Here is a 5,200-nt window from a genome sequence, read left to right on the forward strand (position 1 = left end):
TCAGGGCCCCTGCCTACCTTGGGGACTGACTTGCTGGTCATTGGAGGGCCTGCTCTCCCCAAGTCCAGGCCTTTGGGCTGTGGTAGCCAGGCTGATCCTCTGAGGTCAAGGGAGCAGGGGAGGGATACCAGGTTGCATATTCAGGCTATGGGTGCTGGTGAGTCTGCTCAGTTGGGAGGAGGAGAAGGGGAAGATGGGATATGTGGTTTCTCATATTTTCCAGACCACTGGCCTTGGCCCTGAAGGTCCCAGCTCCAAATCTCAAAGGCAGGAGTGAGGTGATGTGGGCTGCCAGGAGGGAATTACAGATCAGTGGTCTGGCAGGAAGCTTGACCCTTGGCCGGGGCGAGCCGCAGAGGGTACCCAGGAGCCCCCTGGGGAGGAGAGTTCTGGTGAGTTACCCTTGGTTGCACCACTCACATGCCTCCCAAGCCACTATCCCAAAGTGGGACCCCACTTATGGTTCTGCTGCTGCCTGGCTGCGTGTCTTGTGGCAGGCCACTCTCCCCTCAGGCCTGCCAGGTCCATACCAGCAACTTCACTCTGCCTTCCTCTCTAGGCGGGGTCTGGGGGATGCTCAGCCGAGCAATGAGCTGGGAAAGAGCTTAGCTAATAATAGAAATGAACATCAAAACAATCACAATCAAAATAGCTCCCAGCATTAGGGCTTTACTATGAGCCAGACGCTCCAAAGTGCTTTACCTGGTTCATTGAAAGGACACAAGACTCCCCAGTTCTTTGTTTAAATATGAAACCTGATAGAGTCATGGCTTTTATTTTTACCTCCAGGCATGTGTGTGAAGAGGGAAGTTCCAAAGTTGTTCTTCTGGCTTCACAAAGAAAACCCTCAAATAACTCTGCCTTTGAGGACAGACGTGTCCATTGCAATATTAATATACTGTGGCAGTAAATAATTAAGCAAGGCAGCCAATCAGAATTATAGACTTTTTCTGGATGAAAGGTGACTTTCTAGGATATGCGAATCATCCCTGAAGTCACGGAGTCTTCAGAAGACTCTTTTGAAAGAAGTAGAACTTAGGAGGACGGTTTCATAAGCAGATTCATCTCTGCAGAGATGTGGAACATTTCTTCCTCCTTATTTTGAGGAGTTTGGAAGGTGTGAAATTTTCAAGGGTTCTACCTGTTAACAAAGGGAGTTTAAAGAGTAGCCTAGAGGAGCTCAAAACTTGGTAATGGAAGAGGACAGAATTGGAGTCGGAGCACCTGCAGCATCGTCAGCTGCGTGTGCATTTTCTTCTTCTCTCTCTCTCTCTCTTTTTTTTTTTTTTGCCACATGGCATGTGGGGTCCTAGTTGTCCCCACTGGGGATCAAAAACATACCCCCTGCACTGGAGGCACAGAGTCCCAACCACTGGACCGCCAGGGAAGTCCCTACATGTATTTTCTTATTTAATTGTCACAGACGATGAGATGGGTGTTATCCTTATCTCCACCCTATGCAGGGGAAATTGAGACTCAGAGAAGTCCATGACTTGGCCAAGATCACACAATGAGGAGGTCAAGGGCTGCACTTGTGAAGATGGGGACTGGGGCCTCCATGGTGATGGGATGTACTTGATTCCAAAGGCAGAGACTTCCAGGCTCCATTGTGGACTCTGCTGAGTAGCTGTGTGAGTTAGCTGTTGCTGCTGTAACAAATTACCATAAAGGCAGTGGCTTAAAACACTACACATTTATTATCTTATAGTTCTGGAGGTCAGAAGTCTGGAACAGAGGTCACTGGCCTAAAAGCAAAGTGTCAGCAGGGTTGCATTTCTTTTAGAGAGAGAAAATCTGTTCCATTGCCTTTTGCAGCCCCTTGAAGCTGCCTGCATTCCTTGGCTTGTGGCCCCTTCCTTATGAGCCGGAGGTGTAGCATCTTCTAGTCTCTGTCTGACTCTGATAGTCCCCACCTCCCTTTTTCACTTTCGGGGACTCTTTTGATTACATTGGGTTCACTTGGATAATTCAAGACAACCTCAAGATTCCTAACTTAATCACATGTGCAAATTCCCTTTGCCATGTAAAGTAACATGTATCTGCCAGTTCTGGGTATTAGGATGTGGGTACCCTTGGAGGACCTTTATTCTGCCTACCACAGTAGTCTTGGCCAAGGGACCTAGTTTTGGGATAATAGCTATCCCTTCCCTAGGAAGTTGGAGGGAGTGAAAAAAAAGAGGATCAGATTTCCAGCCCCCAGGAAGTTACTGAAGCTCCATCCAGGGACCAGCATGTGCTGGAGGCTGTGCCATCCAATGAAGGATAGAAGATCCATCAGAATTCTGACGTTTCTGGAAGGGAGAGAGTTCTTGGGAAATGCCACCTGCCCACAAAGCATGTGTCACTTACAGTCACTGGACCCTCCTGGAGGTGTGTCCCAGGACTCAGCATCAGACAGATCAGAGTTCAAATTCCAGCTCTGCCTTCTCCCAGAAGCTTGGGTGTGGTTGAGATGGGGGAGTAGGGTGGGCCGGAAAGGGAGAAACAAACAAGACGTGTGCACGCATGTGACCTCATTTCATCTCCACTGAGGTGGAGCTTCTGCCTCCGTTTTGCAGATGTGGAAACAGCAGCTCAGACAGAGAGATTAGGCGCCTTGTCTGAGATCACATAACCACTGAGGGATTTCTCATGTGCCAGGATTCCCAAACCGGCGACGCCTTTACCCTCTCCGAGGCTGTTGGCCGCGTATGCCTGCCTCATTGGCTATGGCTCCTTGATAATTTTCTTTAAATCAAACTATTGCTTTTTTAAAAAATTTAAATGCTTCTGTTTTAAATTGAGACTTTATATTATTCCCATAAATGGAAAATAACAGAATCCTTGAGGTAGTTATGTATATTTTTATAATGCACATGAAAATGAATTTATCACCATAAAAATGAAAAGTATTCATCCCTATGCCATGTACAATGAGTTCTTGGCTCCATTAGTACATTTGGACCTCTCTTTGGGAATTGACTCCATACTGGCTCTGGTTTCACCAAATCACAATATTATTCATGGCTATCATTTATTACAGTATTAAATTTTCAAATGTCTTTCCAGCACCATTAAATCCAGACTCGTCAGCCTGGCCTCAGGCGTCTGCTGTCCTCATCTCCGGCAGTCTGGACTTGCTACTCTTGGGGAAAGAAGTGTATTTCTTGCTGCACTGGCTACCCAATTTTGCTGGTTTGCAAGGAGATCCTGATCCTATAGGAAATCAGTCCTGAATATTCATTGGAAGGACTGAGGCTGAAGCTGAAACTACAATACTTTGGCCACCTGATGCAAAGAGCTGACTCATTGGAAAAGACCCTGATGCTGGGAAAGATTGAAAGCAGGCAGAGAAGGGGACGACAGAGGATGAGATGGTTGGATGGCATCACTGACTCGATGGACATGAGTTTGAGCAAGCTCTGGGTGTTGGGAATGGATAAGGAGGCCTGGGATGCTGCAGTCCATGGGGTCGCAAAGAGTCGGACACGACTGAGTGACTGAACTGACTGAACTGATTGGCTACCCAGCTGGGAGGGGCTGGGATTTGACCCCAAGGCATGAGCCTCTGAGCCAAGCTGTTAACCTCCACTCTATACCACCTTTCTATGATACCTGGTCTCAGCAAGGCCTGTAACAACAGCAAAGACAGGCTTGAAAATTAAGTAGGGAAGGGCTTGGCTGGGCTGCCCAGGAGCCTCAAACTTGTAGAACCCTTTTTGGTCTCATTGGCAAAGAGAAAGGTTTGATCAAGACCCCCAGCCAAGTTTTGTAGGTCTAATAGAGCAGCTCCTGCTGAGAGGGAGGAGCTAGAGACCTTTAATAACCTCTCTTGGTGTATAAATGATGGGCAGCTGTAGTAACCAATTCTAACTCTGTGATCTCATAAGAGGCTGGGACTTCATGGCAGGTCCTGCTGAGTTTCTCCACTGGAGGAAGCTTCACATAGCAAGTGAACTCTCAGTGTCTGGACCGAGCAGACTTCTTGCAGGAATTCTGCAAGTGCCTCCTATTCCCTTCCTTTATTGCAACACGGATAATTTCTCATCTGAGAAGGGAGTATAGATCCCAGTGTAACTTGTTTAATAGTCTCAATAGATTCATTCCAGCTTTTCCTAAGAGCGAGGCAGAAAAATCCCTGATTACATGGGAGCATCAGGGACCTTGAGGCTCACAAAGAGGGGCCTGATGGTGAGTTCCCCAGATTGCTATGACGCATTGATGACCCAGCTGTGGGAAGAGCCTAGCCCAGGACCTGACACCCAGTTGGTGGGTTTGTTTAGTAATTATTCTTGTCCTGGTTTGGGCTTCTCTCTGAGGCTCAGGGTTGAGTGAAGACACTGATTTCTAGAACCAGTCAAGCCTTAGTTCAAATCTCCATTCCTCCACGGGTAAGTTGTGTAACCTCAGGCAAATCACTTCCCCTCTCTGTGCCTCAGTTTCTTCATCTGTAAAATAGGGATAATAGTAGCTCCCTGAAAGGGCTGAGAAGATTAGAGGAGTGGTCAGCCTCCCTGGTGGCTCAGAGGGTAAAGTGTCTGCCTGCAATGCAGGAGACCCAGGTTCGATCCCTGGGTTGGGAAGATCCCCTGGAAAAGGAAATGGCAACCCACTCCGGTATTCTTGCCTGGAAAATCCCATGGACAGAGAAGCCTGGTCTGCTAAGGTCCACTGGGTCGCAAAGAGTCGGACACGACTGAACAACTTCACTTTAGAGGATTAAAGGCGTGGATCCAGGACCATGCTTGAAAGTGAAAGTGAAGTCGCTTAGTCCTGTCCGACTTTGCAACCATGCTTAGGAAACACTTAACAAGGTGGGAGACACTAAGCAGTGGCCGTTTTTGTAGCTGGGCAGACCTGGGTTTGAATCCTGCCACCAGCACTAACTGCTGTGTGACTTTGGGTGGATGCCTTGACCTCTCTGAGGGTCTAACTTCTGTCCGGAAATGGGACTGGTAACAGTCCCTGCATCCAAGGATGGTGGTGAGCATCCTGTCAGCGGGGTTTCGTGAGTGAAACTGCTTAAACCCCAGCCCCGAGCCCTGGCAAACAGCAGGCAGTGGAGATGTAAGGGAAGCCCCTCCGGGAGTGGCGGCGGCCCCCTGCTGTCCTACTCGAGGCAGGCCGGGGCCCTTCCCCTGCCGCCCCGCCCCAGCTGTGACGCCCACACCCCTGCCTGTCTGAGGGGCAGGAAGGAAGTGAGGAGGGCAGCCGGCAGCTT

This window comes from Bubalus bubalis, chromosome 2 (genome assembly GCF_019923935.1).
Source record: "Bubalus bubalis isolate 160015118507 breed Murrah chromosome 2, NDDB_SH_1, whole genome shotgun sequence".
In the NCBI taxonomy this organism is placed as follows: domain Eukaryota; kingdom Metazoa; phylum Chordata; class Mammalia; order Artiodactyla; family Bovidae; genus Bubalus; species Bubalus bubalis.